This window comes from Gorilla gorilla, chromosome 3, assembly GCF_029281585.2.
Source record: "Gorilla gorilla gorilla isolate KB3781 chromosome 3, NHGRI_mGorGor1-v2.1_pri, whole genome shotgun sequence".
Classification (NCBI taxonomy): Eukaryota; Metazoa; Chordata; class Mammalia; order Primates; family Hominidae; genus Gorilla; species Gorilla gorilla.
Window position 1 is genome coordinate 92,255,334 of NC_073227.2, and position 18,717 is coordinate 92,274,050.

At 37.8% G+C, this 18,717-nt stretch overlaps 1 protein-coding gene across 1 annotated transcript in view; it reads left to right on the forward strand.

Annotated features, from left to right (window-relative positions):
* Positions 1 to 11,477: 11,477 nt before the first annotated feature.
* The window catches only part of NPFFR2 (neuropeptide FF receptor 2), a 114,326-nt gene continuing 107,086 nt past the window's right edge, over positions 11,478 to 18,717 (forward strand). Inside the window, exon 1 of the mRNA XM_004038797.4 lies at positions 11,478 to 11,690. The gene's annotated coding sequence lies outside the window, so the exon portion shown is untranslated. The remainder of the gene's footprint in view (positions 11,691 to 18,717) is intronic.

The following is an 18,717-nucleotide window of genomic DNA, read 5'->3' on the forward strand; positions in this document are numbered from 1 at the left end:
TACATTTCTTTATGACTCTCCATAGTCTACATTTGCCTAGCTTTGATCCACGCTTGATAACCCTTCGATGGCCTTGTCTCAATGCTCTTTCTCTTTGACTTCTCTAGGCACCTGATGTTAGGATGCCCTTTTTAAAATGCTTTCTTTGATTTCCATGAAATTGAACACATTATTTAAACACCTCTCCAAAGTATCCTCATTTTTTCCCCAGGAGTATCTTCCTTCTCCTACCATCTGGGCATCCCTCAAAGCTGTTTACAGAAACTTCTCTTTTCAGTTTTCCCCTTGATTCGTTGACTCAACTCTGTAGCTTCAACTAATACCTCTATGTGAATAACTACCAAAATCTAAATTGGAAATACAATCTCTCTGGCACTCTCCAATTCTATATATCAGCTGCTTACTCAGTATCACTATCTGTCTCTCCTGAATTCACCTTAAATTCAACCTGTCTAAAACTGAATAAGCGTCTTCTCCAGGGTGTATGTCTTCCTCCTCACTTTCTTTTTTATGTTGATGGTATTGGCATCCTCTAGTTACTAAAACTCTAAATCAAGTACAGGAGTCACCTTAACCTCAATTGCCAATTTCTGCAGCATGTACCTCCATCAAATATCATATCTCCACCTCCTCATTTCCATTTTCACTTCCTCTTTTTTAAATAAAGTTCTCTCACCAAAACTGTACAAAATCCATTGCCTGTACCCACTACCACATTTAACTGATTTTGGTTACTGCTCTTCTTAACTTTGTTCTCTCCCTAGGATTTGCTGTGTAACATGTTTAGGTAAAGCTCCTTCGTAGCTAGTCTCAGCTATAGGGACCCACAGAGCTGGTCTCAGCTATGGTAACTTCTCCCTTCAGGTCCCAAGCCATAGTCTTCATACCATGGGAGGAAAGAACACACAAATCATCTCAAGTTATGGGTAACCCAATGAGCATAACACACTATAGAGATGCGGGGAATAACTCATAAGTTCTTCAAGGCATAGTTATTTTAGAGAAGTTAAAATTTCTTTCTCATTCTATGACTTCAAGAAATGAATCTCAAATAAATCCATTGTAAACAAATCCAATACATACAAATAACAACAATATTTTGATTACTGATTACACTGTTAACTAATTCTTTTTTCACATCCCTATCCCTTAAGTTTCTACATTAGGGTATTTGTCAAAAGTATAGCTTAGTTTATGCAGCTTAAAATGTTAGAAGGAAAAGCATTAGATCTGGAATCAGAAAATATCATCATTTTTCTTTCTGAATCATGGTCAGCTGTGTGAACTTCCTCAACTTTCTGAGCATCTCTGAGGACACACACACACACAAACACACACACACAAATATATAATAATACAGAAATAATGCCTGTCCTGATTATTTCTCAGAGTTGTTGGCAGGATCTAATTGGACAGATGTAAAAAGATATTCAAAGGATCCCAAACTAGACTAATCTGAACAAATCACCTGAGAGACTTCTGAGGCTCCCTGGCCCTCATCCTCCTTTTTAAAGGCACTCTAGGTGATCTGCCATTTGGAAACCATATTATATAAATTGTAAATGCAGGTGAAAATTATTATTGTATTGCCAGCTACTACAATCTATAACATTTTCCTTTGCAGGTCATCAGTCATCATAGTTTCTGAGTTCAATAGCATTGTAGACCATCTTTGGATTGCTTTTAGTTATAGAGTTTATAAAAGCTGCCATCCTAAATAAAATTTTAAAAGCTTTTGATAACAAATTTTAGCCTTTATTCTAAGGGAATCTTTCCTTCTGGAAGAGGGCTAATTGATTTAGTCATATTAGATGATTAGAGCATTCTGTAGTCTAAATTAACAACACAAATCCACTCTTAACTTATTCACAGTGGATTAAGCTAAATTATTGGTATGTCAGACAACCCAGAAACATATTTTAGAGTTAATAAAATGTATTGAATGACAAAATACTTCTCACTCTAATACTTCTTGGTACTTCTGAATATTACCTTTCCAAGAACTGTAAGGTTTTTTTCCCTACGCATTCACTGTAACTGGATAATATATATTTCCAGAGGTAGCTGCTTTAATTTTATCTGTTACATAATCATTATTGCAATTTGGTGAACCATGATGTTTTTAAGACAGTGGCTTAAATATAAGAATGAGCTATGGAAATAAAAACCAAGCATGGAACTAGAACTTACTTCCTTGCATTACATACAACTAGAAAGTTCTACTCTGTAATGTAGATATTTCTACCAGTAACATATAAATTACTACTTAGAAAGGTAGAACCAATGATTAGGTATAACATAAAAGAGAGGTTAACCAGAAAAGAAGTCTAAAGATAGCTTTTTAAAAATTTATTAACATCATTTTGTAGTATTCAGCAAAGGATTAATCACTCATGGTGACACATAAAACAAGGTCAAACCATTTTCTTTGGAACAACAATAAAAAGAAACTAGAGTATTTAGAAATGAATTTCCTCCAGGTGCTTAAGCTCCTCATTGCTTTGACAGGGTCCCAAGTCAGCACACCAGGCACTCATGATCAGGCCTCAATTCGCTTCCACACCATTCATCAAAGGCCCTCCCTGTATTCTATGTGAATTAATTTCAGTATTCCTTGTGCGGAGTTAGCAAGGCATAATGGATAATCACAAAGGCTTGCAGCTCAGACAGATTTTGGGTCCAATACTGTACCTGTCACTTACTAGCTGTGTGACTTGGGTACATACCAGCTTCAGTAAGACTTTGCTGCACAAAGTGTCCTCTGTAGAGCAGCAGCATTGTCACTACCTGGGAGTTTGTTAGAAATGCAGACTCTCAGACCCACCTCTGGACCACTGAGGTGGAATCTGCATTTAAAAACAAAATCTTCCACTAAAATTGGCATTGCAATCTAAGGATCATTGCTGTAAGCCACAGTTTTCTCGTCTTTAAAAATAAGGTAAAAGAGGGTTTAAAAATCCTTTATAAAGGTGCTTTATGGGATTAAATGGGAGTAACAATTAACAAGGGCTTAGCATGATACATGAAATATGAGCTAGAGTTAATATTATCAATAATTTTCGAAGGCACTTTTTGAAAATTGCCCATTTTAAGGGATATTTTTCCATTTTTTTTATTATACTTTAAGTTTTAAGGTACATGTGCACATTGTGCAGGTTAGTTACATATGTATACATGTGCCATGCTGGTGCGCTGCACCCACTAACTCATCATCTAGCATTAGGTGTATCTCCCAATGCTATCCCTCCCCCCTCCCCACACCCCACCACAGTCCCCAGAGTGTGATATTCCCCTTCCTGTGTCCATGTGATCTCATTGTTCAATTCCCACCTATGAGTGAGAATATGCGGTGTCTGGTTTATTCTTCTTGCGATAGTTTACTGAGAATGATGATTTCCAATTTCATCCATGTCCCTACAAAGGACATGAACTCATCATTTTTTATGGCTGCATAGTATTCCATGGTGTATATGTGCCACATTTTCTTAATCCAGTCTATCATTGTTGGACATTTGGGTTGGTTCCAAGTCTTTGCTATTGTGAATAATGCCACAATAAACATACGTGTGCATGTGTCTTTATAGCAGCATGATTTATAGTCATTTGGGTATATACCCAGTAATGGGATGGCTGGGTCAAATGGTATTTCTAGTTCTAGATCCCTGAGGAATCGCCACACTGACTTCCACAATGGTTGAACTAGTTTACAGTCCCACCAACAGTGTAAAAGTGTTCCTATTTCTCCACATCCTCTCCAGCACCTGTTGTTTCCTGACTTTTTAATGATTGCCATTCTAACTGGTGTGAGATGGTATCTCATAGTGGTTTTGATTTGCATTTCTCTGATGGCCAGTGATGATGAGCATTTTTTCATGTGTTTTTTGGCTGCATAAATGTCTTCTTTTGAGAAGTGTCTGTTCATGTCCTTCGCCCACTTTTTGATGGGGTTATTTGTTTTTTTCTTGTAAATTTGTTTGAGTTCATTGTAGATTCTGGATATTAGCCCTTTGTCAGATGAGTAGGTTGCGAAAATTTTCTCCCATTTTGTAGGTTGCCTGTTCACTCTGATGGTAGTTTCTTTTGCTGTGCAGAAGCTCTTTAGTTTAATTAGATCCCATTTGTCAATTTTGTCTTTTGTTGCCATTGCTTTTGGTGTTTTGGACATGAAGTCCTTGCCCATGCCTATGTCCTGAATGGTAATGCCTAGGTTTTCTTCTAGGGTTTTTATGGTTTTAGGTCTAATGTTTAAGTCTCTAATCCATCTTGAATTGATTTTTGTATAAGGTGTAAGGAAGGGATCCAGTTTCAGCTTTCTACATATGGCTAGCCAGTTTTCCCAGCACCATTGATTAAATAGGGAATCTTTTCCCCTTTGCTTGTTTTTCTCAGGTTTGTCAAAGATCAGATAGTTGTAGGTAAGCGGCGTTATTTCTGAGGGCTCTGTTCTGTTCCATTGATCTATATCTCTGTTTTGGTAACAGTACCATGCTGTTTTGGTTACTTGTAGTATAGTTTGCCTTGTAGTATAGTTTGAAGTCAGGTAGTGTGATGCCTCCAGCTTTGTTCTTTTGGCTTAGGATTGACTTGGCGATGCGGGCTCTTTTTTGGTTCCATATAAACTTTAAAGTAGTTTTATCCAATTCTGTGAAGAAAGTCATTGGTAGCTTGATGGGGATGGCATTGAATCTGTAAATTACCTTGGGTAGTATGGCCATTTTCATGATATTGATTCTTCCTACCCATGAGCATGGAATGTTCTTCCATTTGTTTGTATCCTCTTTTATTTCCTTGAGCAGTGGTTTGTAGTTCTCCTTGAAGAGGTCCTTCACATCCCTTGTAAGTTGGATTCCTAGGTATTTTATTCTCTTTGAAGCAATTGTGAATGGGAGTTCACTCATGATTTGGCTCTCTGTTTGTCTGTTGTTGGTGTATAAGAATGCCTGTGATTTTTGTACATTGATTTTGTATCCTGAGACTTTGCTGAAGTTGCTTATCAGCTTAAGGAGATTTTGGGCTGAGACAATGGGGTTTTCTAGATATACAATCGTGTCGTCTGCGAACAGGGACAATTTGACTTCCTCTTTTCCTAATTGAATACCCTTTATTTCCTTCTGTCAACATTAGATAGATCAACGAGACAGAAAGTCAACAAGGATACCCAGAAATTGAACTCAGCTCTGCACCAAGGGGACCTAATAGACATCTACAGAACTCTCCACCCCAAGTCAACAGAATATACATTTTTTTCAGCACCACACCACACCTATTCCAAAATTGACCACATAGTTGGAAGTAAAGCATTCCTCAGCAAATGTAAAAGAACAGAAATTATAACAAACTCTCTCTCAGACCACAGTGCAATCAAACTAGAACTCAGGATTAAGAATCTCACTCAAAGCCGCTCAACTACATGGAAACTGATATTTTTCCATTTTAAGGAAAATAAAGTTTAAGGAATTTTAATAACATCATTTGATCACATACCAGTAAATAAAGCCACCAGGACTTAAATCTCCATAGTATGGCCACACATTTATATATTATATTCAGATATACAGCACAAATATACTTTCCTAATTTTTCTGTAACTGATGATATTCTTCGTAGTGGGAGGGGGTGGAAAGACAAAACTTTGACACTTGTGTACTTATAATATTACAATCTCTTCTTATTTGGATGAAGTAACACCTTTTGTTCAATGCATTGTTCTTTTTTCCCTGCTTCCTGCTAAGGTGGTATTTTGTCCTTTGGAGATTCAAATAAGAGTCTTTCTGCCAGGAAATGATAGGTGAAAAATGGTCACTTCATCTAAAACCAGTACCGTCTGGCCTCTCAGAGAAGTGTGCTGTATTCTACTGCTAGGTGCTGACTCTGATTGCCTAATTCCTGTGCACAGTGGCTTTTTATCCTGACTCAGACTCTCTCAGGACATCTATATTTCGTCAGAGGAGAATATGGATTGGTTTGGTTCAGCTGCATTTCATACCCAGCTTGTGGAGAATGAGGAACAAGACTTCAGACTCACCGATTTGGCCACTTCACTCCACCATTGCAGCTCTGTCCCTCCCATGTTAAGTTGGCTGTGTTGCTGAGCTCCAAACACGGGGCGCTTCTCAGTGTTCATGACAAGCAACTGCAAAAACCCCCTCCCATTGCTTCTGAGAGTAGTTGTGCAGATGGTTACAATTCACCTACAATTCACGATAGTCCCGGTCTCAGAAAGGTATTCAAGTACTCGCTCTGCTTATTTCATACAGCCTATGCTTTTACCAAACCAAGCTAAGAACTGTTTTTGTGCAATCCTCAGGGTTCCCTAGCTTCATAGTTTGCCACAGTGTTTCCTTTGCCTGAAGTATCCACCCTCATCCCCATCTGATGTGTCCAAATGGTACTTATTCTGTGAGACCCAGCTCAAATGTCATATCCTCGATGCCTCTATCTGTGATAATATTTTCTTTTTGACTCCAAAGTTCTTTCTTTGGTCATGTAGTTCCTATCTTACATGTCTTGCCTTTTCATAACAGACATAAATAAAAGTTTTCTAAGTTCAGGAACAGTGTTTCATATGTTTATCTAAGTTCTACCTACTCCGCATCAAAAAACTAGCATGACTTTACTCAATGGTGGAGAGTCAATGAATATTATTGAGTGACCCTAAGCCAAGTTTCAGAAAGACTAGAAAACAGCTAATGTAGAAAAGGAGAAAGACAGTTTTCTAGACTGAGAGTTAGAATCATAGGCTCTTACAGCTTGAAAAATACTAGTTGAATCTTTTCATAGCATATTATTTGAAAAAACGGACGCCTATGTAAATAAGGATCCCAAATGAAAAGTCTGGGCTAGATTCTAGGGCTCCCATTTTCCATTCTGGCATGTTTTTCAATTGAAAGAACCTAATATTTTTTAATTATACAAACCCTATTATAGATAAAAATTTTGAAAAAATGTATTTATCCAAGATCATGACTCCAGAATAAATGAATTGTTATTATTCAGATGCTCATTTCAACATTATCCATAAGAATGTATAGTTTTGCATAGATAATCCTGATTTACCTAAAATATCGTGTTTGCTTTATTTTCACTTAATATTATTCTACATTCCTTTTTCTTTGTTATTATTGTCACTATAATAGAAACTTTTTATGGCCACATGAATTTCATTGAGTTAGCATACCAGAGTGCTCCTGGTTTCCCACTATTCAGTTAAAGCTAATACATAATTTTCTGCTTGTAGCTTTTATGTTTAATTGTTTCCAATTGGTATATTTCCAAAAATGAGTTTTCTAAATCAAAAATCTATAAATATCTTTATTGATTTTTAATCAACACTATTAAACTGTTTTCCAAAAGTGTTGTTTTTAAAGGGATTGTGCTACTTTTATAACCATCTGACAAGCATGTGTTATTGTTAATTTAAATGGGAAAAAGGTACTTGAATGTCACTTTAATCTGCATTTTCCTGATTATTAGCAATGTCTACTTCTTTACTCTTTGTAATTCTACTAATTGAGAATGTATGATTTATCTATGTCTTTTGCCTTTTGGCTATTCTTAACATTAAGTCTTTTTTATCTTTGATGCAATTTTTAAAATTAATCTGCTTTTTGCCCGTCAAGAAAAAAATAAAACCAACAGCAACACTGAGTTTAAAACAAAAGAAAAACTGGATCAGAAATGACCACAATTAAGGTTATAGTCTTCTCTGCCCTTCTTCTCTTCTATTGCCCTCCCACTAATCACTTGGTTAATTTCTGTTCCTTTCTTGGGTCCAGGTTTGCTTTCTTCTCCCTGTTGTGCTTTCTTGAACTGTCTTCCCAAAGTTTCCATGTAGTTTGCAATATTCTGCTCTTTTGCAAGGCAACATAACAGTTTATCCCCATATTCCTTAATGTAATATTCCCCAAGGTGGGGTACAAGGTGGCACATACTATTAATGGAATATAAGATAATTTAAAATTTTCTGTAGACAAACTTTGTAAAAATTAATAACATTTTATTTAATCTATATTATTATCTACCTCCTGTTTATGTCAAGCTACACTGATTTTCCACTTCTGTGAAGAATTTATATAAAAAGATACTTAATAACATATATCTTTTTTGTCAGATGGACTTTTATTCCTTTCTCATGGAAAAGGAATGCAGAGGTAGGCCAGTCCAAACTGGAGATGAAGCTTTCTAGGGCTGTCAAAAACTCAGATTACTTTCATCTTGTTTCTCTGCCACCCTCAGAATGTGGTATACACCCCATGGTTCAAGGTGGTAGCCTGAGTGCCACCATATTTAAGCTAGCAGTGAGAAGGATGTATGGCAATGTCATCAACTGAGATAGTGTATGTTTTGGGAAGAAGACCATGATTCTAGTTTTAGATATGCTGAGTTTGAGGAAATGTTGAGACAGCCATTAACACTGTCAAGTAAGAGTCTGGTACTTATAACGGAAATCTCGATTGGAGATGTAAATGTAGGGATTGCCGTCACATGCATGCTAATTAAGGCCAGTGGTGTCGATAAGAATGCATAGAAATCAGTCCAGCATAAGAAGAGAAGTGAATCTAGCACTGAGCCTTAAAGAAATACCTATGTTACGCCGGGCGACATGGCTCATGCCTATAATCCTAGCACTTTGGGAGTCCAAGGGGGGTGGATTGCCTGAGCTCAGGAGTTTGAGACAAGCCTGGGCAGCATGGTGCAACCCCATCTCTACTAAAATACCAAAATTATCCGTGTATGGTGGTGTGTGCCTCTAGTTCTGGCTTGTTGGGAGGCTGAGGCAAGAGAATTGCTTGAACCTGGGAGGCAGAGGTTGCAGTGACCCGAGGTCAAGCCACTGCACTCCAGCCTTGGTGATAAGAGACTCTGTCTCACAAAAAAAAAAAAAAAAAAAAGCTGGTTGTGGTGACTCATGCCTGTAATCTCAGCACTTTGGGAGGCCAAGGGATCACGAGGTCAGGAGATCAAGACCATCGTGGATAACATGGTGAAACCCTGTCTCTACTAAAAATACAAAAAATTAGCTGGGTGTGGTGGCACATGCCTGTAATCTCAGCTACTAGGGAGGCTAAGGCAGGAGAATAGCTTGAACCTGGGAGGCGGAGGTTGCAGTGAGCCAAGATCGTGCCACTGCACTCCAGCCTGAGCAACAGAGCAAGACTCCATCTCAAAACAAACAAACAAACAAACAAAAAACAAACAAAAACCAAAGAAATACCTATGTTAAATGGCTGTGTAGGAAAATAAAAATTTAAAAACAACCTGTAAAGGATACAAAATATGAGTAGCCAGAGATGCAGGGTAAAGAAACAAAAAATAGGGGATTATGATGAAATATATGCCAAGAGGAGGAACTGTTGCAGATAGAAATCAAGCTGTTCTAAGGCCAAATAAGATGCAGTCTGAAAAATATCCATTGTATTTCATTGTATTTCTCAACATGGAAGTATTGATGATTTTTGCAAGATTGTCTGGTGAGAAGGTCTAACTGGAGTGGGTTGCTAAGTGGATGGGAAGTGAGGAAATGCAAATGACAGACTGGGCAGCAGAACAGTGCAGTTGTTCCTGAGAAGGAACGATGTAGGTATTACACTTAGACCTTGCAGGAAAACAGTGGGATTTTTATTTTGTTTTGTTTTAAATGGAAGATCTTGACATATATAAAAGCCAGGAATAATTCATTTCACAAGGAGAGAAGAAATATATAAGAGTGTGAGAATCCTGAAAATACAGGAGAGGGTGGGAAGAAAAGCTCACCATGGTAGACATGGGCTTTAGCTAGGAGAAAGAAAGACAAGCTCCTCTATTAAAACCAGTTATAGCAAAGAATGATGAATGAATGCATGGAAGTTAAAGCAGGGTGTGTAGGTGTTTACAGGAGAAGTACTCAGGGAAAGGTGCATATCAGGTCCTTCCCTAGTTTTATATAATTTTCTCCTGCTTATGGATATAGTCTACTGTTTTCAGTGGTGGTGGAATGGTAGGGGTGGGGAGCAGGAGAATAGTTCTTGCAGTGTGTTGTTTCATGATACAGAAATGGAATCATAGTTTAAATGATTGTTACATAAGTTTCATATTTCTTTTAATTTGTAATAGAATCCTAGCAAGCTGGACATTACCTCACTGTCTCATCAAAAGCATTGCTATTGTTTTCATTCATTTTAATGACTTATTTTTCCAGTGGTATGAGGTACTGTGTAGAGCAATGATTCACAATTATTTTTGCACTTTGATTTGAGAATCTCAGGTTGAATACAAAATGCTTTTCTCTTCTTAGTTTTATTTTATCCAACTAACTTATTATTCTATCCTATGACTCCTGCGTTATCTCTTTAACGTCTTTTTCTTTTCTATGACTTTCTGTGCCTTGAGTATCCTGATAAACTTTAGAGAAGTGGGACCAGTATCCTTACCTTGAACTTGGTAAAGTCTTGGGAGAAATACGCCTTCCTAAATCCTCAATTTAGTCATTAAACACACACCACACACACACACACTTGTCAAAATCTGCAACTTTAATTCAAGACCAAGGAATCCTACTTTAAAAGGTCTGTCTCACCATAGGCTTTTTTTCTGTATTCCACATGTACCAGTGATATAGGCAGAGAAATGTAGTAGATAAAGAAATGAATTTGGCTTCTGGAGCTTTTCTTTCAATTTAAATACCACCTCTGTAATCTTAGACAAGTCACTAAACCTTGGTGCCTCTGTGTGAATTGGAAATAATTATATACCAACTCTTCACAAACCTAGAGTACTATCGTGAGGATTAGGTCCAAAAGGCTCCTCACAGGTTTCTCATGCTTAAAGCACCTTTAATTATCCCTTTCTTAGTAATTGTATAAATCTCTAAGTTAATCCATTAAAGTCTAGTCATCATCTCTCTATTAGCAAGACCCAACTGGGCAGATAGTCTTGTTAGGATCATTGTGAGTCTCCCCAGGGTTCTTCCCCTTCCATTTCTGATTATGCTGTGAATAGATTTCCAGAATTTCAGAGGGGTTTGCTTGCAAGCTAAAAGATCTTTGCAAAGGCTCAAAAAATACCGTCTGCTTCAGACAGAGAGAGGGTTTGCAATATGCGATGAATCTCTCAGTCCCATTAGAACCTTAAAGATGATGATAGCTCACATTTAATGTAATGATTAATGTGTACCAGGACCATTCCAGGCACTTTTGCATGTAGACAAATAATTCTCAGATTACTTACTGATTAATATCATCATCATCTCTATTTTACAAATGAGGAAACTGAGGCACAGAGAGGCTAAATCACTTGCCCAGGATCTGGAGCCAAGTAATGGTGATGATGCTAGTCATACTGATGCTTCCTTTTCTTTGCCGCACTCGGATTCTGAGTTTCACAAGAATGTACCTGGGTGCCCCTTAGCGGGATATGAATAGCTTCTTCGGAACCCCAGCGGCCAGCTGGTGCCTCCTGGAAAGTGACGTCTCATCTGCACCGGACAAGGAGGCGGGGAGGGAGCGCAGAGCACTCAGCGTCCAGCAGCGCGGCGGGGCAGCCTGGAGCGGAAGCCTGGAGTGGAGCAGGCAGTCCGCGGGGGACAGACGTCGGCTGGGATTGAGCCGGCAGACTGCGAAAAGTAGCTGGAGCCGGAGCAGGGACAGAACCTGTTGCTGCAGACGGGCTTGGTGGATTCTGGTTCCTGCCGCCGACAGGGCTCGCCGGGAGAGGTAACAGCATGGGCCAGTTTGGCTGGGGGCCCCCGCTTGGGGGCGCGACCCCTCTCTAATGCCCAACGCTTGCCTTGATGACACATATTAGCGACTGTGGACCGACACCTTGGATTTCTCAAATCCCTTCCTAATTACACAGGCACCCGCTTGGTCACTGGCCCAACACTGGGGGGCTTCTCTGCCCTGGATGTCTGCACCACAGATGGCTTTGGCCCCAGGCTTGCAGAGCAGGGACCTGGTCAAGGGATGTGGGGCGCTTTCTTCACCTTAAAGTTCCCCCCAAGCCCTCTCCGGGGCTGTATTGTGTTGTAACTTTGTTGAATTTCCTTAGCGGGTCTGAAGCTAGCGAGTTTCTAAACTGTTTTTATCCGTGATGCTTCTGAGCAATGATCTTTGTGTATCTGAGGCTTCATCCTGTGCATTTCCACTTGCTAGAAAAGCTGAAATGAGGTTTCTGAGCTGCGTACAGGACACCAGAGTCCTTATTGAAGGCGTTTGGAGAGGTTTTATCCCCTTCCGGGAGTGAGATAGGGTTTCCAGACAATACCATTTTAGTTCTTCTGTCAAACCATCAGGCATTTTCCAACAGTGCCGCCCTAGGTCAAATTTAGGGTCTGGAGGAGAGGAAAATGATCTTCTTCAAGCTGTCGTTCTAGTTAAAGACAGAACTACTAACTAAAAACCAAAAATACATTTGTTCATCTCCCATTTCCCCTCAGCTATAGTGTAGATATTTGAAATATTTATTTATTTTTAAAAAATCTTAATGATAACATGAATTATACAAAGATGCTGGTTTCGTTTTTTAATCCAAATATTCAAAGTTGTTTTAAACATATGTCTAAATTTCTAATTCCATTCACATCCAAATAACTTTCAAGTGGGAACTACTAATGAGAGGAAGGATGGAAAAATCAATGGTTTGTAAACTGTGAAGGACATATTTTTGTTTCCATCTGGATTTCTAATTAAACCATAATAAATTGAGTAAAATTATCATAATAATGATGAATCTAAGTTATGGATGAATTTGCAAAATGGCTATAATGTGCTCAAAAATAGTGCCATTATCATCAACAGAATGGCAATTGTATGCAGAGTTCAATTAGAGTCTTTCATCCGTTAAAAACTTCTATAGATTGATCATTTAATAAAATAGTGATGCAATATAGTGCAGTAACAGTACCTACTGCACTATATTTAAAGGCACATATTAACATTAAAGACTGGCTATTGTAATAATCAAAAATGTGCTTTCTTTATTGCTTGAAAATAACATGTTACTCATATATCATTATCCTATTCTTTTTCTCAATATGTGTTTTTCCAAAATCCACACACCCCAATAAGATCTTTCTACTAGCCATGATTTCTTCATGTCTATAGAAAACTTCGGAGCATTTGAGGCTTAAGCTTATTTTTGCTTCATCTATCTGTTTGTCTGTTTTATCTGGCAGTTTTATTCTTGGTGCATTTTGTGAACACATTACAAAGTATCTAAAATTATATGTTAGAAATTCATTGTTTTATTTGTATGATTATTTTATCGCATAGTTCCTATAAATCATACTGCTCACCAATACTCTCTTCTACAGATGTCAAAGACTATAGGTTGAATAAATATGAATTCACTATAAACCAATGAATGATTTCTTCCAGAAATATCAGTTTATTTATTGTAGTTGTTCTTCGGCTCTGTGTGTGTGTGTGTGCATGTGTGTGAGTGAGTGTGATTTTTTATGAGAATTCCATGCACATGCCTCTGTGATAAATATTTATAAACCTTTTTCACTGTATTGCATTAAAATGGATTTCCAGCTGTAATATGGAACACAAAATAAGGACAACTTCTTGCCTTGAAGCTTCAGATACTTAAAAATAATAATTTTGTAAAATACTGCCCTCCTTATTGTGGAAAAAAGGACATTGGTTTTAGCTAAAGACTTCAAAACTGTCAAGCACATTCAAAGAAAATGGAATAAATATAATCTCACATTCCTAAAACACATCTGGATTAGTCTATTCTCATGCTGCTATAAAGGACTGCCTGAGACTGGGTAATTTATAAAGGAAAAAGATTTAATTGACTCAAAGTTCTGCAGGGCTGAGGAGGCCTCAGGAGACTTACAATCATGGCAGAAGGGGAAGCAAACACGTTCTCTTTCACGTGATGGCACGAAGGAGAAATGCCAAGCCAAAGGGGGAAAAGCCCCCTATAAAACCATCAGATCTCATGAGAACTCACTCACTATCATGAGAATAACATGGTGGTAGCTGTCCTCATGATTCAATTACCTCCCACCAAGTCCCTCCCAAGGACACATGGGGATTACAAGAACTACAATTCAAGATGAGATTTGGATGGGGACATGGCCAAACTATATCAATATTTATATAGTATTTTAATAATCTTAACAAATTGTTCTCTTAAACATATGAATTTTATGCTTACCATTAACCTGATGTTAACAGCTGATTTTCTTTTCCTCTCTGTTTCCCTTTGATTTTAAGTTCCAGCTTTGTGGATAAATTGGTTCTTAAATGAATTTTCCAATTGCCTTGAAACTGAACATTAAGGGTCCAGGGAGACCTTCACTCCATTAAACTAGAAGGAAATGGAAATATACTGCCCATACAAAAAGATGCAATGGTCACCATAGCAGACAGCTGTTTAGAATGGGTCTTGTGTCCTTGCTTTGCGGAGTTTTCAAATACAAGACTTCTAAAAGTAAAGAAATTAGGTTTCTTCCCAGTCAGACTTCTAACTGGCTCTGTGCCTCAGGCAAATCATTTAACTTCTCTGTGTCTAAGATTCCTCAAACGTAAAAGGATGAATTATAATTTGATTTCTAAAATTATTTTACCCCTCTAGATTTCTCTGTTTCTATGGTAGAAGGCAGAGGATAGAGAGTGAGAAAGCTCAGATGTCCTTGCTTTGCCATTTGAGAGCTTCTGCCCTTAGGCAAGGCCCTGAAATTCTATGACATCAACACCTCATCTATAAAATGGCCTAATAGAAGAAATTAATAGAATGATGTATTATGCTGGATACAGTGTCTAGTACATAGAAGACGCACAAGAATGTTTTTAAGGCACCCATCTCTGAAAAATCTAAAGGGATTTCTGCCTGTGGCAGGGAAGGAAATGAACTAAAAGCAGAGGAGTCTATCCTGCATCTGCAGGTAGGCATTTCCCAGTACAGTTTCTATAGTATTTACCAGAGACCAGGAAAAGAGAGGGCCAGAGCCACAAGCATAGTATGAATGCCTCCTTGATATCTTTCCATAGTTTAGCACCCCCCCCCCCCAAAAAAAGTCAAAGTGAGTCAGGACAGCATAAATATTAAACTTAATGCCACACATGACTGACAAGACATGTCCTGTTCTGGTTTCCATGTCAAACTAGGCTTGATTCTGTTACAGCTAAGCATACCAGCTAGGCTGTATAACGACCATCAGAATAATTGCACAATCCAAATCACACCACACCAGTAATTAGAAAAAGGAAAGTAAAAACAAACAAACAAAATAACTCCTGAAATGCCAAAAAATTGGTTCTCTTTCAGCTGTATTTCCATTTAAAATTTAAAGTTTTCAAATGTTATGAAAGTATATTTCTTACTTTTTTTCTTCTTGGGCTATTGTAAGAGTCTCATTTAGGTGTCTGCATGGAGTCTGGGTTCCATGTGGCAGTTGCAGAACACAGCACCTGCCATTAGAACTGATGTGCCTTTTTCTAGTCCCTCAAACAAGTCTCAGTTGATCCATATTTTCAGAACTCTGGAGGGTTTACCAAACAGAATATTACAGTTCTGGTTGCATTCCCACAAAATTTAGAAAGCATCAATAATTTCCCAAAGCCAAATGAGATCAAAATATCTAAACTTAAGTGAGCTGTAACCATACATATTATCTCATTTAATCTTCATGATTTTAGAAATTGAGTATGCTTACAATGCCTTTTCGGTGGATAGAGAAACTGAGGCTCAGAAATAATTTGCCAAAGTAAACATGTTTACTAGGTTGAGGAACCAGGATAATGAACTCATGTAGTCTCCCAGTCTACATGCTTAAATTCTACACTGCAGGACTCCCAAGTATGTAGCAACAACAGCTTATAATCAAAGTACCAATTTCTGTATATACTGATCCTTTCCACATGAAAGCTATATACCTAGGAAGAGATAAATATTACAGTCCTCATGAAGATTTTTCTAAGTGGAAATAAGAAGCATCAGAGTTATTTGTGAAACTTTCAAATGTCTCACCACAGATTAGTGGGCTGGAGTTGGGTTCGGGTGGTGTGTGTGTGTGTATATATATATAATGTATATATACATTTAAATATATAGTATATATAATGTATATATACATTTAAATATATAGTATATATAATGTATATATACATTTAAATATATAGTATATATAATGTATATATACATTTAAATATATAGTATATATATGAGATTCTGAGTCAAAATTATTTTCATGATTTCCCATAATGAAAAAAATTTGTCCCAATCCACAGTGCCATTTTGCAGCCATAGACAGACTAATCTTAAGAATCTTAAGTGTTGTCTTGGACAGGAGGTATTTAGAAAAATTATAATGAGAGGATAAACGTTTCTTTAATTTAGCCTCACCAGAATGTGAGTTAAATCAAATAGTTGTATATATTAGAATTTACCAGCTGCAAACATGCAAGGAAATAAGGACAAATTTAAGATTAAGTGCTTGCACATGACCTTATGATTCTCATATCTTGGGAGAGTTTGCGACTTATAAAAACTGCTTTATCTTACCAAGAGTGACATCTCAAACAACCTGTCTCCTTGCTAAATGTAAACATTTAAAGAGGTGATACTTGCAGCGCTCAGGATTTCTCTCAAATTCCCTACTTTTCCTTAAAGTATGGAGTCTCATTTAAAATCTTTAAAGTACCTCATTTAGGCCAGGTGTGGTAACTCATGCCTGTAATTCCAGCACTTTGGGAGGCAGAGGCAGGAGGATCGCTTGAGCTCAGTTTGAGATCAGCCTAGGCAACATAGTGAGATCCTGTGCCTACAAATTAAAAAAAAAAAAAAAACTAGCTGGTCATAGTGGTACATACCTGTAGTTCTAGCAACTCGGGAAGTTAAGGTTAAGGTGGGAGGATTGCTTGACCCCTGGAGGTTGAGGTTGCAGTGAGCCATGATTGTGCCACTGCACTCCAGCTTCGGCAACAGAGCAAGATCTTGTTTGGAAAAAAAAAAAAAAAAAAAGGACCTCATTTAAAGTCTCTAAATTTTCCTTCTCATTTTACTTCCTGTCCTTGCATTCTTGGCACACTGATAATAAACTGAATGTGGGGTCTTTCTAGGATCACATCTTCCAGTCTTTGTAAGGATGCTGTATCTCATTTATAATAGACAACTCTCTCAGCAGAGTTCGTAGTCTTGTGTTTCCCTTTCTATTTACTCATGATCTCCTCTTCTGGCTGGAATTCCTCATCCTCCACAGGTGTGCAAACTGTTTTGTTTGTTTTTGTCCTTGGGTAGCCGTTTATATCATTTATATCAGTGTTACTTAAGGCTTCAAAGCCTTTGGCTAAAATCTTCCCTGTTTGAGGGAGTTTCCTTTGTTCCTGCTCTTTTTTCAGCTGGAAAAACTACATTAAGTAATTTCTGTGATATACGCTTCTTTCAAAACTAGTGGCCCTGTGCTTCCCTTAACACAGAAGTATCAAAGACCAGCATGAGCTTGGCCAATATCCTGAGCTTGCTTTTGATATTTTGATTATCTAGGTTTTAGTAACTTTTTCTAATTCATGTTTACCTACAGAATTAGTGCCTGCTTGAAGATTCTACAGTATCCAAAGCCTTACAGTTTCTCACTGTCTCTATCCTCAGCTCTCATCTTTTTTCCTCCTTTGACACCCTCGAGCCTTGAACATGCCAAGCTCATTCTCAATTACAACTTTTGCACCTGATGCTCTCCCTGCCTGGGAATCGTGAGTCTCAGAGCTGCAGGGAAGGGGTTCTTTAAGTCATTTCATCTCGGGTCTGGAATGCTTCTCCACACTACTAGTCCTCACAGTATTGTCTGATTTGTGTCAAAGCCCACTTGCTAGTTGAGACTTTCTCATTTATGTGTTCACTTATTAATGATTTTATTCCCCAAAATGAAATATAAGCTCCATGAGAGATGTACAGTATGCTTTCATATTTATTGCTGGCCTTAGTGCCTAGAACAGAGTCTAGTGCATAGTAGATACGCAGAAAATATTTGTTCTGTGAAAATTTTACTTCCATTTCCCTGTTAGATTATCCTGCATCTTTTTATAGGTCCAGACAAGTTGCCGAAACTTCAACCTTAGGTTGGTTCCATGCCTCATTCCTGTTTTTAATTCCTTTCTGTTGATCCTACCTTAGCTAAAATAGCAATCAGTATATTTTTTTCCTGTAATATGGGAAAAAAATTTGAAAAAGCTATCATCGCACCGTTTTAATATACATTCAGGTTGCATAGTATCTGTATATGTTGATTTCAAAGAATAATCTGGATCTGAGTACTAGGAAAAACGAAAATAAAAAGTAGCACAACGTTTACTTTTTATTAAAGTTACATTACCCATTCCACTGTTTTCATTGGCATGATTTTTCATGTTTAAAATATATTTTGAAAATATATACATACATAGAGATATAATTTTGCATAAGTGCCTAAACTAAATTATATCATAATGTTGTTTTTTAATTCTTGATTTTTAAATTTCCTTTCTTTTTTTTTTTTTTTTTTTTTTTGAGATGGAGTCTCTGTCGCCCAGGCTGGAGTGCAGTGGCGCAATCTCGGCTCACTGCAAGCTCCACCTCGTGGGTTCACGCTATTCTCCTGCCTCAGCCTCCTGAGTAGCTGAGACTACAGGCGCCCGCCACCACGCCTGGCTAATTTTTTTTGTATTTTTAGTAGGGACGGCGTTTCACTGTGTTAGCCAGATGGTCTCCATCTCCTGACCTTGTGATCCACCCACCTCAGGGATTACAGGC